Raw genomic sequence first — 21,957 nt, forward strand, 5'->3', positions numbered from 1 at the left:
TCTTTGCTGGGGTTTTAAGGTAAAGGAAAACCTTGATGTAATGCTCTCAGATGCAGTCCTCATTTGTATTTTAATGTAAATGAGTTTCAGATCCTTCTTGAGAGAAAATTTTGGCTGGGAAACTATGGACAGTTCTGTGCCCAGAGTTGGGGGTGAAAGGCTTGGGGAGTAGAATAGGGAAGGGGAAAGGGGAAGGAGGTGGCACAGGGCACTCAACTTCACTTCCTTCCCGCGTTTGCATGGAGCCAGGAAACAACCACCCATCTCCTTCCTGAGCCCGAGGGCTCTGAAAATGTTTGCTGAAGAAGAAAAAATAATCTGGTTTTATAACTTTGCATTAGCTGTGCTTGTTTAGATTCTCATGTGAACCGTGCATCTGGATGGTTACCTTAAAATATGCATTTCTTTAAAAAGAAAACTCTGATCTGCATTTTGACCACTTTCCCTTGGTGTTGCTGCTGGGCTGTGTTCAGCCATCTCCAAACCAGAAAAGGTCTCATGGGCACAGGGAAGCTACAAGGTAGGGCAGGGCGAACTGCACACTTGACATTCAACTTCATAGAAACAGGGAGATGACAAAAGTGGAAGGAAGGAAAGTCATCACTTACTGAGTGCCAACTGTGTGCCCGGGTCTGCTTGGACACATCTCGCGAAGGTTCTCTCAGGGCCTCCTCATTTCCTCTGGTTCTCCTCGGAATCTCCAGTATTAGAGATGAGCCCAAATGGTGAACACACCTCCTGCCAAGTCATTTATATGAGTATTAGTAATAACTAATATTTATCAAGCATATAATGCACGCCAGGTGCTTTACAGGGATTCCATCATTTAGTACTCTCAACATCTTAGGAGATGGTTCTCTTTCATATATTCATTTCCAGATAAAATAACTGAACCCTAGAGATTCTAAGTGACTTGTCCAAAATCAACGGTGCTGTGATTCAAACCCAGGCCACCAGATTCTTGAGATCACATGTTTAGTTGATATGGGATATCACCTTTCACTGAGACAGTAAAGTCATAAAATTATACCCGCTCTGGGTATAACTTGCCCGTAGGTTTATCTTTGAGGTCTTTAGGTCCCTTAATTTTTGTCTCTTTTTTCTCCCTAAAGGCATCCTCTCTTCACTTAAGGTACCTACAGCCCTTCTATATTGTATACCTCACTACAGTACCACCTCTTTTCTGAAAAAATTACCTAGTATAATTCACTCATTCACACTGATGCTATCTATGCCTTCTAGGCATAAGTGCATTTTAAAATTTTTTATCTCTAACTATAAAGAGGGTTTTTTTTTTTTCTGAGAATTTTCAGCTATCAACTCAGGGATAAAGGATCCGTTTGTCTCTACTATGGTCTGGGGATGTCTTCGGCTGGTGACTGGTTGGAATATCTAGGTGTAAGAACTTCCTCTCAAGGGTTTCCTGCTTATCTGGAGAGGGTGAGCTCCAGAACCAGTCACAGGAAGTGTGTTCTCCGAGTGATGTGAGTTATAGGAACAGGTGTCCTGGCCTCATTAGCTCCGGGACCTGTGATTCTGAGACACTGAGCCTACTCTGCCTGAGCATTCATTTATTCATTCATTCATCAAGTAAGCATGGTCACTTCGAACGGCACCGGGGATGCTCTGATAACCCAGACAGACATTGCTCCTGTTGCCACAGAGTTCACCGTGCGGAGTAGGAGACAGACATTAAGTAAGAAACTTCAATGAAAAATGGGCATATTTTGTCTCCCATTGGTCCTTTTCCTTCCTCTTCCTTTCTTACTCCATTGACATTATAATTTTTCTCCCATCCTTTTGCCCCAAGGCTCCCAGATGCCATGTATCTAGAACCTTCCTTCCACCCTTGTGGCAATATCCCATCTTGGACTTTTCTATCTCACTTTTGCCTAGTGGGTGATTATTACATTTGGTCCGCTCACTGCCAGCCAGAAAACCCATGGCTTGTGACCCATTTTTATCTGCCATGAGTCTTTTGGTCATTTTAAACACACAAAATTAGGAACAGTGTCAAGAACAGGGAGTAGTTGATGATCAACTTCAAAGTATCCATTAATTAATTCATTTATTCATTCAGCAAGCATTACATAGCTGGTATCTGCCAGGAATTGAGGTATATGGATGGAAAGGAAAAACACAGTTTCTGCATAGTAAAAAAATATATAAATTTCCAAAGGAAACGACCCCCATCTATCTTCTTCATGACCCTGTCCCCAATATTATATTTAACTCCTTAGCACAAGGTGGGAACTCAATAAATATTTGCAAAATAAAAGAATGAATTCATATTTTGGCTGAAAAGACAGATATATAAAGAACCGTAATAAGGTAGGATGACCATTCATTCAATAAATATTGATTGAATATCTCTAAGTGTTACATAATATGTCAAATAAGACAGATGCTGTCCTTGCCCTTATGAACCTTACAGTTAAAAATCTGCACAAATAAGTATTGGAGTTATGATAAGTAATGTGAAGAAGTGTAGGGTCTAGAGAGCATAAAACATGATATGTTTACCCAGCTCATGAGAAAGCCCTATAACTCAATAAAGCTCAGATTACTTTTGAAAAACTGAAATATTAATATGGTTGAAACATTTTGAGTGGGGGAAAGGAGAGAGTGGAAGGAGCGAGGTTAGGAAGAAAAGCAGAGATTGGATCCCCACGGTGTTAAGGCGAGATCCCCAGATGTGAGGGCAAGTTAAGGGTTCAGTGCTTATCTCAAGAGCAGTGAGAAGCTTTCCTAAGATTTTAAGAGCAAGATATGATGGGTTTTAATTTTTAGAAAATCACTCTGCTTTGAAGATAAAGAATGGGAAGAGATCAAGAATGGACAGTAGGTGACCAATTAGGAGGCTATTGCAGTAACCTAGGTATGAGGTGACATTGACTTGAACTAGGAGGGTGATACTGGAGACAGAAAAATGTGGACGGATCCAAAATATATCTTGGCTGTAAAATCAATACGACATGATCATTGGATTGTGGGTGGGTGGTGGTGACAGTAAAGGAGAGAGGTTGTCAAACATAACTCTCGTCAATCCCATAAATGTTGGTGTCATTTTCTGAGATTGAAAATACTGGAGGAGAATCACGTGTTTTGGAGGAACATTAGGTTCCTAACCTAGTTAGGTTTTGGATACTATCACCTTGAGATACCTGTGAGAGATCCAAATGGAAATTTTAAACAGTTTAATGGATACATATTGTGTGACTGCCTGGCCCAGCATTCTTCCTCTAGTATAATTATGAGGTGTGCATGTGACCCAATCTAAGGCAATCGTAATATCTTGACTCCCAGGCCACAGGGATTGATTCATAGAGAAGTCATGTGAACATCAATGGACCAACCAAATTCCTTCTCTTAGTCTGAGTGGACAGAAGAGAGATTTTTACACTCTGGTTGCAGAGCTGTGAGGATATATGTTCAGAGCTCTTAATGATTATGGGGATTATATTGGCTTAGAAAAATGAAAATAATGTGCAGAGAGACAGGAGTCGGAGAGAAAGGATCCTGAGAATAACAGAGTCCTCTTGCTTCTGCCCCTGGTTCGGTTACATGAATTAAGAGTCAGCATGTGTCTATTAATCTCACACTCTCTCTCTGACTCTTTCTGTTTCTCTGTCTCTCTTTCCTTTTTTTTGTTTGTTTGTTTGTTTGTCTGTTTTTTATCTTAAGCTAGTTTTGGGTGTGATTTTATCACTTATAATCATGACAATGCTAGCAATATATACAGTTGGATTTATTAGCTAGAACTCATACAGTGAGATCTTGGCTGTAGATATATTGTTGAGACTTGTTGATATGTCATTTGAGACAGGGAGTGGACAAGGTCACCAAGAAAGAAAGGAAAGAGACAGAGTACTGAGGTCTAAGCTCTGAGGAACTCTAACACTAAAGATCCAGGAGAGGAGGATGAATTCCCAAGAAGGCTGAGAGAAATGTCCTAAGTCATTGGAGGAAAACCAGCAGAATGTGGTGTCCCAGATACTAAGGGTGTTTTAAAGAGGTGGTGATCGACTACATAGAATGTTCCAGAGAGGGCAAATATGATAAGAACTGAAAAGCAGCCATGGGATTGGGCAGCACAGATGTCATTGGTGCCTTTACCAAGAAAAATTTAGTGAAGTGAGAGGTCAGAAGCTAGGTGGAGTGGATTGAGGAGGAGATGGGGGTGAAGAAGTAAATAAAGCCTGAGTTTGGAAATAATTCTTTTGAGAATCCTAGCTGTAAAGGGGAGGAATGGGTAGGATGGCACTGGAGAGGGAGATCAAAGAGGGATATTATTTATTTATTTTTTTAAAGATGAGAGGTACTAAAACCAAATTATATTTAAAGATCTATTAGAGCACAGAGAAAAAGCAGGTAACTCTGCTTGGGTGAGTAGAAGAAGGTCTCCCTGAGGAGATAACGGTGAGCTGGGTTTTGAAGAAAGAGTAAAACTTTTCCAGAGGAAGATGGCATTGCATGCAAAAGGAGATTGTAAGCCAACACACAATGCTGCGTTTAAAGAATGGTCAACAGCTTAGAGCATGGAAAATTTTAGTCCTGGACCCTGTTAGAAGAAAGGAAAACCCATCCAAGACTTTTTCTACCTTTTATCTTTGTTCTCAATTTCATCTTTAAAATAATTGGTTAGACCAGATTATCTTTAAAGTCTATACCAATATTAAAATCCATAGCTAATGGTGATCTGTCTTGAATGTTTTGTTAGACTGATAGCAATACTCCCCCAAATGAATATGCCACCACAGCTGTTTTCTGAAATTATGCTTTATATTGTGATGCTTTCAGGAGGTTGGAGGCTCAGCTTAAAGTGGTCCCCTTAGAAAAAAAATAATCATGAAATATCTTTGAAGTCTACTGTGTTTTACCTTAAAGGTTCCTGTGCATCCTATTCCTTAATATATTTGACATGAGTACTATTAAATTGTTTTATTATTCACTGATGCCCCAGGAAGATAGGCCAGCTACACCCTTTAGATTTAAATATTTCCACATAGTTATATGCATAAGCTCTGAGCAAGGCTGAACGTCCTGGCTGGCTTCTATTTCCTAGTCTTTCCTCACTTGCCCACTCACTACCAGCTTCATAGAGGCAGAGAGTCTGAGTGTCAGCTCTCTGCACAAGTGAAATACGGTAGAACCTGGGATAGAGAGGAAGGGAGCTTTAAGAGTAGCTTAAACTGAGTTAGTTGATCTTTATAAATGTCCTGTGCCAGCGGGAATCAAGTAATTGCATTATGGGCCTTAGAATCTTAGTTACTCACATATCATAGGATTCACATCAACTTGGGTGTATAAAAGCCACAGAGAATTGCCTGAAAGAAAAAAACAACACACATTAATTGGATTCTTTGCAAAAGACTGAAAAAAATGTCCCAGACTGATGAAGCAAGTTATTTTTAGACAATTTTGCCCTAAAATATGTTGGTGCCTCTGTGAATGAGTTCATAACACATGCTAAAAACTCCTTTGGCTTGATCCTTTAAAAAAATCTCCATTTTTTCCTTTTTATTACATAATAAAATAAAATGAGCTGTCTCCCATTGCCGTTTCTTAGAAGCATTCCTCAGCTGAAATGTCTTTTTTCTGCTTCCATCTTCATGTTTACCTTCCTATGAGCCCCCTTCCTTTTTTTTTCATATGCCCTACTTTTGTAACCTAAAGACATTGATAGAAATTTAAGTTCTTTCCACCATTCATTTAGTATTTTAGTTGTCCCCATCTTTAACCCATGAGCTCATCCTTATGATTCATCAGATTTCCTACATTTCAGCCCTCTGTCCTTTTTCTAATGAAAAAGTGGAGGACTACCACTTTACATGGCATTGCAAGGGAAGGATTAAGCCACTGGTAGTTACAGAGATCTGGCTTTGTGATAAGAGATCTGCCAATGATTAGAAGACTTCACCTACTTGGTCTTAAGATGGAATCAGTCCAGATGGTGCCAATGGGAATTAAGGGACTGTATGGTCCCGGAGCAAACACAATGCCTGTCTTTTGGATGCTCTTAATCTCAGAGGTAAATGAGGGAAATCGGGCTTTCTGAGGCCTTGGCCACACATTCCCTGGTGATTATAGTACCAAATACTCATGATTCAAAGTGACTGGTTATCAGATACTAGACACATCTTCTAAATCATTAAAGGATTTAAAGGTCTGCTTGATGGTCCCATATTACTAAAATTAATGAGTTTTAAAGTCATTTATTATATTTCTGAAGCTGCATCTACAGAGGTATTCAATAATCTTGGTCATATATATCATTGGAAGGAAAGACAAGTTTAATTCTTCAAGAAAGCATGACATGGATATAGATATGTTTCCTAAGTGTGTCCTGTTTACTTTGCTTACAGAACCTCTACTGTGTATATCCTGGACAAACTTCATGAACTCTATGCAAACAGGCATACTTATAGTGCTTCCTTCTTTATGTTTCTAGCAACCTAGAATTTGACATCACAGTTAAAGTAGATTCTTAGCATATGTATTGCTTTCAGGGGCTAGGAACATCCAGATGCCCTCTGTACTCACATGATCTTGCCCTTTAAATTATTCCCTAAAAAATTGTCTGATGACAGAAACAATCAATTTCCAGTCTTCATGTGTAAGCTCAAATCTCTGATAAAATGCACATTGTCTGATTGAAACATTCTTTATATTGTTATCATTCATTTCGACTTTAATGTAAATGAAGATCCTGAGAAGTTGTGACTTAGAGTGGAGGGGAGAGCTGGGGTTACTGGGTGCTATTGGGTGATAATGAGGAAAGATTCGCTGAGGGTGGAAATGAATCAATCCTGACTTTGCTTAATTCAACAGTTGTGCATGAGATGAACTTGCTCTCAGTCAGGAAACTAGCGCAATTCCTCCAAAAGGAGGAGCTTCCAAACTTTTCTGTAACTAGGAATGGAATCTAAGGCCAGCTCCCATCTCTGGAGGCCCCATTCGTGGGCATCACCATCTATGTCAATGTGGGCAAATCAAAATGACTTCTTTGCAGAAATCTTAGGCATTTATATCCATCGCACGTTCTTTATGGTTAACTTTCTTGCTTCTGATTACAGATTTGACTCTCGAAAAGGAGTGATGCAAAAACTTCCGGTCAAGTCATAGAGTTTGCACGTAGAGTTTTCTTTTCTTGTGATGTCTTTGTCTGGTTTTGCTAACAGGATACTACTAGCTTTAGTATAATGAGTTGGAAAGTGTCCCCTTATCTTTTCTTTTTTGGGAAAGTTTATGAAGGATCGGTATTTTTCTTTAAACATTTGATAGAATGCACCAGTGATACCACTGGACCTGGGCTTTTCCTTCTGGACAGTTCTTTGATTACTACATTGTAGAGAAAAAGAAAGTAGATTAGTGGTTTTCTGATGACCACCTGGTAGTGGTTGATTGCCTAGTAACTGCTGAGGAGCTGAGGGTTTCTTTTTTGAGGGTGACGAAAATATTCTAAAATTAGTTTGTGGTGATGGTTGCACAACTATGTGAATATACTAAAAACACTGAATTGTTCACTTTGAGTGAGTGAACTCTATGGTATGTGAATTATAGTTTGGTAAAGCTGTTTAAAAAACAGGTATTGATTCTGTTCATCGTCTCTACTATTTCTGTTTTCAGTATATTATTAATTTCTGCCTTTTTTCTTCTTTTAAATTTCTTTAGGTTTGCCCTTTTTTTCTAGCTTAAGTTGCAAATTTAATTCATTCATTTTCAATTTTTAATTAGTTTACTTAAAGTTATATATTAACCTTTAAAAACATTTTAGCTACATCTAACAATTTTTAAAGTAATACTTTTATTCTGTTGTAAATATTTTGTAATTGTCATACACTTCTATGCCCCTAAAATTATAGCTTCCAAATACATAAAATATATGAATATTTTGCTATGTCTACGGTGATTTCTGTTTTTCCCAATGAGTTATTCAGGAGCACATGTAAAAGTTTTAAAAATATGTGTCTGTGTTTACTATCTCTTAATGGACTTTTATTTTCTTTATTATGTAGTACCCAAATTTATTTTTTAATAAAAAAAAATGTGTGTTGTGCCTGAAATTCTATTTTGTCTAATATTGATATTGTTACACAAAATTTCTTTGGTTATGAATTGAATGACACCACTTTTCCCATAACTTTCGATCTTTCTGTGTGATCATGCAATTTTGCTTAGTGTTTCTTATAAACAGCAAATAACTGTATTAAAAAATTCAATCTGTTTATCTCTGTCATTTATCAGACAAATTCATTCCATTTTCATTGTTACAATCACTGATATTTGCACTCATTTCTACCACCTTATTTTTTTTTACTATCTATTTTTATTGGATTTAAATACATATATGTGTGTGTATATATATATACTTCCATGCTCTTTTTGGATAAAGTTGCTGTGTTTTATTTTTTATTTTTTTAGACAGGTCTTTTAAAAAAATATTTATTTTATTTATTTATTTTTGACTGCATTGGGTCTTTGTTGCTGTGTGTGGGCTTTCTCTAGTTGCGGCGAGTGGGGGTTACTCTTTGTTGCGGTGCGTGGGCTTCTCATTGCAGTGGCTTCTCTTGTGGCGGAGCACGGGCTCTAGGCACGCAGGCTTCAGTAGTGGTGGCACGCAGGCTCAGTAGCTGTGGCTCACGGGCTCTAGAGCACAGGCTCAGTAGTTGTGGCGCATGGGCTTAGTTGTTCCGCGGCATGTGGGATCTTCCCGGAAGAGTGATCGAACCCATGTCCCCTGCATTGGCAGGTGGATTCTTAACCACTGCGCCACCAGGGAAGTCCCAGTTGCTGTGTTTTTGTTTTTGTTATTGTTGCTGTTGTTTTAAATACTCTCCACACATCTTTTCTCTCTACTCTGTTGATTTGGAAGTATTCTATTATTTTAATTTTATTATTTCTATTATTTTAATTACCATCTCCAATCTTTGACCATGATATTTTTTCCAAAGTCTAAATTCATTCAAGAAATTTTGGAATGTTACAAACTCTCTGGGCATATTTAACTACTCATTAAACAACTACCTCCTGGAGTTTTCAAACTTTCCCCCCAAATTGCTAAAATAGCTTTTAAAATTGTTGATATTTTATTAAATTAATCAACATGTTTTGTTAATATTATGTTTATCACCATTTCTTGTATCCCATGCCCTCCCTCTGGGTCCATTTTTTTTTAAACTTAAATATATCCTTTAATATTTGTGCTCATAAGCATCAATTGGTGGTAAACTCTCTTGCTCTTTCTTTATGAATCTAAAAACACCTTTATTTCTCTTTTTTTTAATGATAGTTTGTCTGGGTATGAAACTCTAGACTGAGATAATTTCACTTAGTATTTTGAGGATATTATTCTTTTATCGCCTCGTATCTACTCTTGCTGTCAATTTGTCAGTCCTTTGTAAGTAATCTGTCTTTTTACTCTAGTCATTTTAAAGATTTTTTTTCCCCTCCCTTTGTTCTCAATGATTTGTAGTCTCACTACATTTGTTACCTTGTAGTAATTAATATTTATTTATCCCTCTGGGTCCTTAGATTTAATTTTGAATCTGAGGACTCATGTCTTTTTTCAGTTCTGTAAAAACATTAGCAAATCTCTCTTCAAATATTGCTTTTCTACCTTTCTGGGAAATTTATTAAATAAATTGGACATTTCCATTTATCCTCTAAGACCTTTAACTGTTTTATCATATTTTTCTTTCTTTATCTTTTTGTGATGCAGTCTAGTAAAACCCTCAGGGCTATCTTCCAATTCCCTGGTTCTGTACTGTCTAGTTGTTTATCAAAATTTTTTTCAATAAATACTTTTTTCATGTCTAAATTTTTTACATTGTTTCTTTTAGATTTACCTATTTTAATTTCTTCCTGATTTTGCTTGCCAATTATGTGTTCTATTTTTAGTGGATGTTATTCTTTCACTTATCTCCTTTATCATCCTGAAAGTCTCTGTCAGGCTATTCTTGTACTTTAATTTTGTTTGGCTAAATGTATACCCTTTTTTATATTGATTTATATTGGCTATGTCTTAGCATTCTTTTCTTTGTTTTTGGTATCATGGTTTCTAGGCTCATTTTGAGAAGGAATTAAGTTTTCTTTTTGTTGTTTTCCTTCTCTGCTTATCCCTCTCTCTCTAGTTTTTACGATTGCCTCCATCTGGCTTCTTGGGGCTTGCCGTCCAAACAAGTCTTATGTTAACAGGTTTGGAGCTCACATACCTTAAGGATTATGGCCTCAAGGATTAAGGTTTATGGGCAATCTGGTCATAGAGCCAGAAGTTAGCTCCTTTTGGTTCGTGGAAATGAGGCTGTTTTTATGTCCTACCAATTCAAAGAGGCAATATTCCCAGGCAACAATTAGCAGAGCTTTTCTCAACCTTTATTATTACTACTACTAATACTACTGTTTTGTTTTTTTTTTTTTAATAAGGGGAAGTTCCACCCCAGTCTCCAGCTTGAGTCCTGTTGCCACTTCATACTGAGTAATTTTAATTACTATAATCTCAGATGAACAAAACTCCCAGATATCTTTGCTTGCTTCCTGCCCCAGAAGCAGGCCCAGATCTTTGTGCCATATGCTACTGATTGCTTTGCTTTTCTGGTACGCATACCTAGTCCATGTAGGTGCTTATTGTGTTTTGAACCTACTTATATCATTTTACTTTTTTATTTATACTTCACCTATCATTGTACTTATTTGAAGGGGGGATTGAGTATAAAAAGCATATACTTACTAATATAATCTTAATACCTGCTTAGGGTGATTCTTGCTTAAATACAATTTCCAAATTGCTTTAAAAATAATTTGAGCCCAACTGAAATAAACACTTTCTTAATGCTTTCTTAAACTTTAGAGCAGTGTTGTCCAATAGCAATGAAATGCAAGCCACATATATACTTTTACATTTTCTAGCAGCTACAGTAAAAATATTTTTAAAAAACAGGTGAAATGAACTCTCATAATATATTTTAGTTAATCCAATATATCCAACATATTATCATTTAAAATAAAATCAATATGAAATTATTAATGAGATATCGTTATTCTTCTTTTCACACTAATTCTATGAAATCTAGCATGTATTTTGTACTTACGGCACATCTCAGTTCCGAAGAGCCATGTTTCAAATGCTCAATAGCCACATGTGGCTCGTGGCTTCCATATTGGATGGTGCAAATTTATAGTATTTATCAAATAATAGTAAATCTAATCACCACCATCACCAGTTTGGACTTTTTAAACTTCTTTTGTTCCAAGAATTTCATTAAGTAATTAAGACACACAGAGCAAAATTTAGATGGCCGCAAAAGCTGTATGGTCCTCTATATGATACTTGTCATCACAATGCTAGTATATTTGGAGAACTTTCCTTAGCTGCTTTTTCTGAACTCAGGAAAGATAGTGAAAGTCTTGTGTGTACAAATTTACGACAGAAATAAGACCATTTAGGCTTTCAATCTTGAAAAACTGGTTTCTGAAAAATTAAAGTTTCCGTTTTTTTCTGAGTGACAGGAAATGAGAATATATAGGGTTTGAAATGGTCATTACGTTAATTACTTAACGAATTAATTAAGAAGTTAAACTCCATTTACTACCGAAAAGCATTTGAAGGTGCTAGTAAGAATTAGAAAGGAGTCAGAAGTGTAAAGTATGATGGAGTTTTATGAGTTTATATGGATTTTCTTTCAGTTAGGATTAATTTTCAATTCCCCCTAGACACAGGATATTTGGTTTTTCTGAGTGTTCTAACAATGATTTTGAAAGGCTGTTTACAGTCTAACATCTCAGGTATCTCAGACACCTAGGTAGATCTGTTGGGTGCAAGAACTCCTTGCCCCTGTGTGGTATTAACAAACCTTGTTACTTCCGGGGAAAGTAATCCTTTCAAAATACTTGGTTACATTGTTAAATCACTTGTTTTCTAAACCATGGGACTACTTTCTCTCAAGATCTCGAAATCACACTCCTTTATAAAATTGTTTATTTTTACAGCTTAGAAACATTGATAGTTCATCAACCTCTTGATTTTATGGCCAATCTTTAGACATGCTAATTTGTCACATCTTTTGAAACCCCTTCCTTCATGCGGAGTGGTTTTCCCCAGTAATTCCCAATCATGTTATATTTAATGAGAACAACACCAGTAATCACTATTGGTACATAGCCCTTTTCTCTTTGGAATCTCTAAATGGTTTCCAGATTGGTGAGGGGTTGGTTTTCAAAAGCTCCTTGTGAAGAAAGAAGGGGAGGGGATTAGTTCCTAATCAAGGCAGTGGGGATGAGGCTCTGGACAAAACTGAATCGTTACCCATGTTGTTCAGTCCATCTGTGCTGTAACATTTCCATCCTGACTGAATGTTCCAATGAGCTGAGATGCACCTATTTGGCAGGGACTCCTCTTATGCTGGCTGGGGAACCATCATGCTGTCATCACAGCTGGATATGACAGGTTCCAGGAACTCAGAAATTGTTCTTGACATGATGGGAAACATATTTCTGTCTGAGCATCAGGAATGCGTCATTTCCTATGTAAGGAGAAATAGTACTGCTGCACCCCCAGCTCTTTCTATCTCAGTTGCCATGGCTTATTGTTCCCTATGGCACTTATCACCACATAACATGTTACATACTTGTTAATTTTCTGCCTCTACCCACTAGCAAGTAACCTCCATGAAATCCCTAGCTTTGTCTGTTTTGTTCACAGGTGTTTCCTGCCTCAGACACTTAGTAGGAGCCCAGTAAAGCTTTATTGAATGAAAGAATGAATTTACACGCACGAATCCTGCCTTCTTTCAAATAGTTAAGTGGAGTTAGGGAAGCCTAGATTGAGATCACAGAGCTCTGGTTTGTGAGCTGTGAGATCTTGAGCAAGTTCTCTGGCTTTCAGGTGTCTCAGGTATGAAATGGAGCAATAATATGTACCTTATAGGTCAACTGAGGATTAGATGACGTCAAATGCTCAGGCAAGCTCAGGACCTGGCCTGCAGTAAGCACTCAACAAAGGGCGGCTATTTGGAAAAAATGCATCACTATTCCAGTGGTTCCTCACCCAGAAAGTTGTTAGCACTCAGAACCAGCTGTTAGAATTCAGAACCTTCACTTCAACCACAGAGGTTTAGGCCTCAGGGCTAAGTCACATTCCTTCAAGGATCTGGGCAAAGACCTGGGCCTGTCACGGGTCCCAGAGTCTTTAAGGCAGCAGAATGTGCTTAGGGGTTTTCCAGCAAATTTCAACACAGTCTTCAGGAATACCTTGTTCCGCACACTGGGGCCATCGGTCGGCTTTGTACCCCAGCCCAGTGGGGACAGCTGCCGAGAAGGGGAGGGGCTCATGATACCCCACAGCATGTAGCTTTCAACAAACAGAAGGGTAAAAATTTGGTTCAGCCCCCTCTGGCTGGGGGTTATCAAGCTGGCTTTGCTAAAGGGTGCTTTGTCCTTATTTGGATGGGGTGAGAAGTGGTGATGGGAGGCAAGAAAGTCTGGGGTGGGGTCCCTCCTAGACCCCTGATTACCAGCCCTAGCTGGTAGCTAGTGCTGAAACAGCAGCGTCAGTGTGGCGACAGCTGACTCACAGCCCAAACCCTCATCTTTGGAAAGAGAGATACCTGGGCGGTCCTGCTTCTCCTCCTGGGCCCTCCTGGAGGAGGCATACCTCTGAAAGCAAGTGAGTGTTAAGTGCATAATCTTATCTGCTTCTCAAAGCACAGAAGGAATACTTTACCAATCATTTGAAATAAGTGGCATTGCAAAAATGCAATATTAAGCTGATAAGCATTCCTGAAAGCTCCAGGAGTGGGTAGATGTAGGATCACTTCAAGCAAGCTAATAATACAGTGTAATAAGTGAGACAGAAATGTGAAAAGCCACTTTGGAGTTGTTTGCACTTTTACGCATGTGAGCTATTGTTATCATTACTAATACGCAGACTATATGTTTTAGATGAAGAAAAGGGAGGTAAAAGGATTTAAGAAACAGGGTGTGCAAATAAAGATTTCTATTAAAACACGTATGTGCATGCATGGGTGTGCTTGTACACATGCACACGCACACATGTGCCCGTACACTGTCTTTGCAAGGTACTCATTCTCTCTGACTTCTGGACAGAAAGTGGTCATGCGGAGCCCTGACCCTACACCCTATGCCCACTCCCAGCTCCCACCTCAGCTGACTCCCCGCAGGAATGCTAGGAATGCCCTCCCTCCCCCTCCCTGCCCCCCATGCCATCCCACCTACCAAAATCATGGGCTCCAATCCCAGAGCCTGGAGAATCCTTCCCTAGGCCTTTCACGGTGATCCACATTCTACTTTCTCTAAATGTCTGTCACATGTTTGTGTTGTCCCGTTTCTGTAATTGGAAATTTGTTTTTGTAACTGGAAGAGGGGAATAAACCAATCGCTTCACTCCATTCCCCATACTGTCGACCACCCTGAACAAGGTAGGGGCTATGGGGCTTCTTGCTCAGAGGGTCATAAATCTTCACACTCCCTCTTCCTCTGATGGAAGGTCTCTGAGAGGCCTCCCTAGGACAGGGAGGTGACCCAGCGGACAGAAAAGTACCATTTCAGAGCTTCTGCAGGGCTTCCTGCAGCCGTCTATGATTAGCGGGTCCTGACTTATCTGGGGTTTCTTAAGCAGGGGTCAGTGGTCCAGGGGCAGCCTGGAGTCCCTCTGAGGGTGAGCAGAGCTGGGGGTGGGGAGGAGGGGCGACGACACTTGACACTTTTCAGTACATTGATATAAAGTATGAATTCCACAGGCTAGAATTACACTGTATTAGTGTGGAATGGGTTATGTTGTATTCAAAAAACATGCTTGTTCCTGGATATTGAAGTACATCCCATGATGTTAAAAAGTAGTGGTTATTTTTGGAGGTGGTGAGTGTGCATGGTGTGTGTGTAATCAGCAAGCCCTCCTTCAGTGGCCTGCCCTGGAGACCCCCAAGGAGACTGTACTTCAAAGCCCCTCCCAGATCCCATGCAGTCAAAAACTTCATTGAGCACCTACTCTGTGCCAAGTAATGTTCTATGTAAATGAACCAGTTCCCACCCCCAGGAGGTCACAGCCTGCCAGGAGGCCAGAGCAGACAAAGGCAGAGGGTACACAGAGCGGTGGCAGGGGGAGGCTGATAGCCCAATTTAGATGAGTAAGATGATTAAACACTGATGTGAAGCGAATTCTAGAAAGAATTCCTCTCTCCTGGAGTAGAAACAATTTCCTGTAATTCTTTTATGGAGAAATCTAATCTCATGAGGTTTTTTTTTTTTTTTTTTTTTTTGTCCCTTTCCTGACTAATTTGTTTTTCTGGTGTGTGTGTTTAACTGTCATTGAGATTGCCATACACAGGGCCTTGGCATAGCCTGAACCCCATGTCACTTTTACTCTTCCTTAAACCTTTTCAGTGCCCCCCCACACCACTATACACACCATACACACACCCCACACGACACCACACACACCCCTTTGTGTTGGGATGTCCTAAAATGCAGTGACCTGGGCTTACCAGGTGCCTTGCAGTCTTCCATCGCATAACATGGCCATGGGGAGAGGGGACACTGGGCAGGTCTTTCTCCCCCTAAGACAGTTTATGGCTAAGAGCAGCCTCCGGGGAGTTTCTGGGATCTGTTCTTATTCCTATTCATACCTTTACATCAAAATTGACTAGGAACATAATAATCCTTATGACTTGCTTGAAAGGACATAGGAAGTCAGGTTTTTTTTTTTAATTTACTTTTTCTAAAAGGTTAAAATTAAGGCAGGAAGGAGCAGAGCATCACTCCACTGGGCTCGGCTGGGACGGGTCGTCTGCGTATCTTTCCCATTTTATCCACGGTTCACCTTCCTCAACTACATGGGGAGTCACCTCGGAGGTGATTTCAGATGCCCTCCTCACCCGCACGCTTAACCCATCCTTCTCAGGCTGCTCTCCCACTGCCCGGCCTCTGCGCTTCAGTCATTTCCCCTCCTGAAAATGCTTTGGGCCTCCCAGTCTCCTGGCTTGACTCACCTTTGCTCCCTGACCTGAAAGAGTAACCTCTTCCTGTCACCCCTCCATCCGCTGCATTGAGTCCTACCCCTTCCGGAAAGCATTGCTGAAATTCCACCGTCTTCATGAAGCCTGCCCGAATCCACTGAGCCAGGACAGCTCACTTCTCAACTTGGAGAGGATTCTCTGTGCTCACGTGGTGCTGATCTCATTCATTTATTTGACAAATATTTGTTAAACGGCTAGTATGCACTAAATAAACATCACGCTCCTTGTGGGAGATACAGTGACTGATGAAACACAAAGCTTTCTGTCCTATTGTTGGTCCCCAGACTGCCTGTAGGTTCTTTGTACAGGAAGACTGGGTGTAACACTTCCTTGTACCCCCCAGAAGGTAGTAAGAATTCAGTCGAATTTACTGAACTGATTAACCAATGAAGTCATTCTTTCTTTCATGCAATGCCATACAGAGTTTGAGTCAACACTGTAAATAACCCTTCTGAATAACCAAAGCTGAGTGTGGAAAGAAGAGGAATACATTTCACTCTTATTAAAAACAGCATGTGATTGTTTTCTGTATCAAATGTAGAATCCCGGTTTTATCAAACATATCTCAGAGAAACACCCCAGCCCCCAAGACAGACAGCGGTTGTAAACATCTCCCCTTCCTGCTCAGAGACTGGAATTCCAGAGCCTGACCTGTGAAATACCAGTTCTCTTCTCCCTCCCCAGGATGGAAGCTAAGCCCCGAGGGTATTTGCGTGTTTAGACCCTCTGGGTGATGCCTACTACAGGACTGGGAGTTAGCTCAGCCCACAGACCACTAGCAGAGGGGTTGAAAAAAGACAGACGGGGCTCAGAGGAAAGGAACACAATTGCTCAGTGACCCACAATCTGGATCCTAGAAGGCTCATTATGGTTAGACACATTGCTTCACTATAGACCTTGTTCTTTGATACATACATTCTCATGTGTACACTGTGTCTTTTTCTAACCAGTTCCTCCTTCCCACCAACACCAACATACTAAAAGATGGCAAATGGCACGTATACTGGCATTCTTCTACAGCTTAAGACCCAGTCAAGACTCTTGATGCCTTAAAAGAAAAACAAATGACATCAACTATTTCCTTCCTGATAACTACACTACTTTAAAGGAACACTGAAGTTTTGTTTATAAAAATACACTGATGATTACATAACCAGTGAGATCTACATTCTCACCATATTTTGTTTATTACAGACTCAATTAAAAATTTCAGTCCTCGTGTAATCTTCCTTAAGCTTTGTGGTTTATTTGACAATCTGGTGAACCTTCACACTTACCTGAGGGTTGGTTGTGCATTTTAAGGTGTCAGAGCATGAGGAGTTCTATGCTGAGGTGAAGGAGGCTAAATGGAATAGGCTTCCTGTTAAATTAGCCATTAGGTCATAGGCTTCTGGGGGCCCCATGACATCAGGTGACCAGAGTGGTGGAGCAACAGGAGTCCATGAATCACATGATGGCTGGGGAGGAAACTGAACAATTCTCCTGTCTAGCTGAGATTGTTAACGCCCAGGCTGGGGAAGAGCTGTGTCACCCTTCTGTGGCCCTGAGCTGGGCAAACCTGTGGGTTTCTGGAGAAGCCTCTGTTTGTATGGCTAAATAATAAAAGACTGTCTTAGATGGGCCTATGCTTATACTGAGTGATGAACCATTATTAGAGTCCTGCTAACTGATCATACTTTTGACTGACTAATGAGGAGTCTTATGGTTTTCAGCAATCAAGTCCATGGGTGTTGGGAGTGGGCCAGAAGAACTTGTCAGTCAGTTCTTCGGCACCATGCATTCTTTCCTCCTCTTAATATCTGCAAAAGCTATCCTCTGAGCTCAACGTGTGCCTCCAAATTTATATGTTGAATCTCTGATCCCCAAAGAGACAGTATTTGGAGGTGGGGTCTTAAGAGGTAGTGTGGTTTGGATGAGGTCCTGAGGGTGGAGCTCCCATGATGGGATGAGAAGAGACAACTTCTCCATCACATGAGGACACAGCGAGATGGCAGCCACCTGCAAGCCAGAAAGAGAGCCCCACTAGACACCAAATATGCCAGCAACTTGATCTTGAACTTCCTAGCCTCCAGAACTGTAAGAAATAAATGTCTATTGCCTAAGCTGCCCAGTCTATGGTATTTTGTTATAGCAACCCAAGCTGACCAAGACAAGCTGTTTGTACTTGTTGAAAAGAAAATTGCTCACACCCAACTCTTTTAAGCACACTACCCTCTTTTCTCTTTATTCACCTAATAATTGTAGTATTTAATTAGCATCTTTTTATGTACTCTCCTTTATCTTTTTATGTGTCCCAATATCCTTTTCCACCTCACTGCTTATCTTTTCTGCTTTTACATAATTACCTGGATAAATCCTAGTGCATGTATGTCAAGACTCAGCTCAGGTGTCCCCTCCGACATGAAGCCTTCCCTGCTCTCTTCTCCTTCACCCCAGCCTGGATTCAGCAGTCCCATAGCACCCCGTTGTGGCTCCTACCAAAACCTCTATTCCTCTGTGTTCTACTCTTTAATGTCCTTCACTAGACTGAGCTTCTCATTGAAGGCAAGAGTGTGTGCTGAGTTCCAGGAGCAGAGCCTAGAGCAATAGGCATAGAAAATGCTTATTGAGTGAAAGATGTTTTTCAGTGAAATCCTTGGAACAGAGAGTTAAGTCGTTGATACAAATTAGGGTCAGTGTGCAGGGAAGGACATGGGGGAGATGTGCTGGGCAAAGACTAGGGAGCCCCCTGGGGTTAGGTAGGAACTTTAAAGTCAAAATGGGGCCTCAAATGTTGCTGAAATTGTTGAGACAAAAGCAGTGAAGTAACAGAGGAGTCTGTAATGGAACCGGGTTGTAGAAGCCCATAATGCGGTATCTCAGGAAGTGATGAAGTTCAATATGGAGGGTCAGAGACTCTAGAATTTTTACCCATTTGAACAACTGTAATGGGTTAAATTGTTCAAAAGATGTTGAAGTCCTAACCCCTAGTACCTGTGAATGTGACCTTATTTGGAAATAGGGTCTTTGCAGATGATCAAGTTAAGATGAGGTCACTAGGTTGGGCCCTACTCCAGTATGAACGGTGTCCTCATAAAAAGGGAAAATTTGGACACAGAGACAGAAACACATGAAGGGAGATGATGTGAAGACATAGGAGAATGCTATCAATAAGCCAAGGAATGCCTGGGGCTGCCAGAGGCAGGAGAAAATAATGGAACAGGTTCTCTCTCCCAGCCCTCAGGAGGAACCAACCCTGCAGACACCTTGATCTCAGTGTTCCAGCCTCCAGAACTGTGAGGAAATAAATTTCTGTCGTTGAAGCCACCCTGTTTGTGGTACTTTGTTAACGACAGCCCTAGAAAACTAGCATAAACTTCTCCACCAGGCTCTGAATGGGGGTAATTTATCCTGGAATCTCTAGCACCTGGCATATTCATGAGATGTTTGCAGGAATCTGAGGATTAATTCGCCGTGACAGAGGCTTGAAGTGCCTCTAAGGCAAGCTTTCCTCAGACTTTAAGTTGGAGGACAAGAGGCTAAAAAGGGTAGAAAAATGAGAGGCTGGAATTGGTACACACCAGAATTTTGCCTAAGCTTTTACTGTCACCACTCACCCTCCACCCCCAAATCATGACACCTTCTCGATACAGAGACCCCAGCAAGACTCCAAGATCCAAGAAGGCCGTTTGTGTTTAAAGCCATCACTAACTAACGAGGATGAGTGAGAACACGATGTCCTCACCCTGGGTCCTGCCCCCATTCCTACCCTGGGGTTTAGCTACCCCACAATTGCATAGGAAACTCTTGTTTCTTATTATTTAAAGGTTAACTTGAAATTCATTTCTGATGAGAAAAGTAAGAAAACTCTGGAAAGCTGTGCTTGAGTAAATGTTTTACCTTAGGTTAGCTTCCAATTCCAGAAACTTTGAAAACTATAAAGCTGGAGTGATGGATTTATGTGGTTCCCTGACCAATACAGATATTTGTAATAATAATAATAATAGAGCAAAAGATAGCACAACCTCAGAGTTTTTTCCCTTTACTCAGCTGAAAATTAAACCAGACAGGCAATTACCAAGGTTTTGCCATAATATATAATATGTATATACACCGCATTTATGGCATATTTCATATTACATGGTTATTATTCTGCATTTTCATCCAATCATCTTATTTTTATGTGGTGAATGACTACAAGCTAAAAGTCAAGTGAGAAAGGCACTGGTGGAGAAATAAAACACAGACTCAGTAAAATAGGGCCCATTAAAGAATGTGACCACCATTACAATGGACCACAATTGGGGGTGTTGACAATGAACTCTTGAAGACTGGGAAAATACTAAGGTACTAATAAGGTGAGAAGCACCATCTCTAATACCATTTTTACTGCTCCAGTTCTGTAATTCATCCTACTATCAGACACAATCATTCCTCATTTGTCTTTCTCAAGCATCATGGTTAGATAGCTTTGTGAGTGCTTTTGTAATGTTCTACTCACTTAACTAAAAAAAAAAAAAATTAAACGAGGAGAGTACCATGTTAAAATAGAATTGACGATGTCTTTAAATATGTTTTTTAGACCCTAGAGAATGCCATTGTATATTCTGACATGTTATTAGAGGAAATCGAAACCGCTCTATTAAATTCTAAAAATAAACTTGGATCCATTTTTATAGCTCATTCAACCGATTTTCTAAGTTATGAGTCATTTGTTTGGTGCTTTTGGTGTTTGATGTCATTTACTTGAAGCTAAGTTGAATCCTATTTTGGGTATGTAAGCAAAGAAATGAAGGATTATAGTAAATTGGCCTGCTATTCAGAGTTAAAAAAATGTTTTTCCTAACAGTGTTTGGTCTATCTTTTCTTTTGCCTTCTTTCCTCTTTCTAAATTCCTGAACTTCCTCTGTCTTTTCTTCTGGAGCTAAAGTTTTGTTTTCTTTTGTTTATTTCTTTCTCACTTGCTCTAACTTTTCCCTTTTTTCTTCTGGAGTTAATGTAAACCATCACCACTGGGAAGTCCGGAGTTTTCCATCCTGAGGATAAATGCCGCTCAGCCAAGTAGGTCTGAGGGTAAAATTCAACTTCTTAATCATATTCTAAAAAGTAGGATTGGTAGAGAGAAGCTCTTTTTTTCCCCTCCAATGTAGGAGAAAGTGGTCACGTGAAGTATATTAAAACTGAAGGATGTAGATACCACTTACTGGCACCGTAACTTATATGTAAGTTATCATCTGTTATAATTACATATTGGACCATATATTCTGACTTTGAGAACCAAAAATCAGCATGCATATGTTATGAGCAATTCTATTCTGACCCACCAAAGAGCAGTAAATGACAAAGCAATCTGTCAAAATATGTAACTTCTTTTCTATAATCACTAGGTATAGTGAGCTAGTTAAACGCAGGATGTGGGACCATTTATTTCTGCTCTGTAGCTTAACGTCTAGCTCACAGTAAGGCTTCAAAGGTCAAAGTGAATCAAACTAAAGGAGTAAACCCTTGATGAGAATCAAATCTGTAGCTGCCTGTTGGAATAGGCTTTTCTCTCCTTCCCTTGAATTCTGGGGAATTCCTTGTAATCTTTGAGTAACTTGATTCAGAGCCTAAGCACTTGATTCTAGTCTTTCATTTTCTTATCACTGACTGTAAACTTGGAAGAAATTACGGATTCTGTGTTGCCTTAGCAGACAGAGCTTGTAAATGCACTGTATAGTGGGGAATTAACAAAACCAACTCAATTCACAGTGGCTGCTGTGATCAGAACAGCTAATGTGGTCAACCAGAATAAATCTTAGAGGGTTGCTTTCCTTTCGCCAGAAACAGAAATGCATTCTTGGGCATAAATCAATGTATGGCTTAAGGCCATCAAGTGGATTTCTCAACCGTCTTCTCTATGGTGCAGTGCACTGTGTTGGAACCCCATAGCTTGAATTCCTGATCC

The 21,957-nt window shown here is 39.9% G+C and overlaps 1 protein-coding gene across 3 annotated transcripts in view; it reads right to left on the minus strand.

Annotated features, from left to right (window-relative positions):
• The window catches only part of NEDD9 (neural precursor cell expressed, developmentally down-regulated 9), a 300,815-nt gene that overhangs the window by 200,949 nt on the left and 77,909 nt on the right, over window positions 1-21,957 (minus strand). For all 3 annotated transcript variants that reach the window (XM_061195717.1, XM_061195716.1, XM_061195715.1), the window contains exons 3-4: window positions 5,277-5,327; window positions 609-738 (exon numbers count right to left, since the gene is read on the minus strand). The gene's annotated coding sequence lies outside the window, so the exon portion shown is untranslated. The remainder of the gene's footprint in view (window positions 1-608; window positions 739-5,276; window positions 5,328-21,957) is intronic.

This window comes from Eubalaena glacialis, chromosome 7 (assembly GCF_028564815.1).
Source record: "Eubalaena glacialis isolate mEubGla1 chromosome 7, mEubGla1.1.hap2.+ XY, whole genome shotgun sequence".
NCBI classification, from domain to species: Eukaryota; Metazoa; Chordata; class Mammalia; order Artiodactyla; family Balaenidae; genus Eubalaena; species Eubalaena glacialis.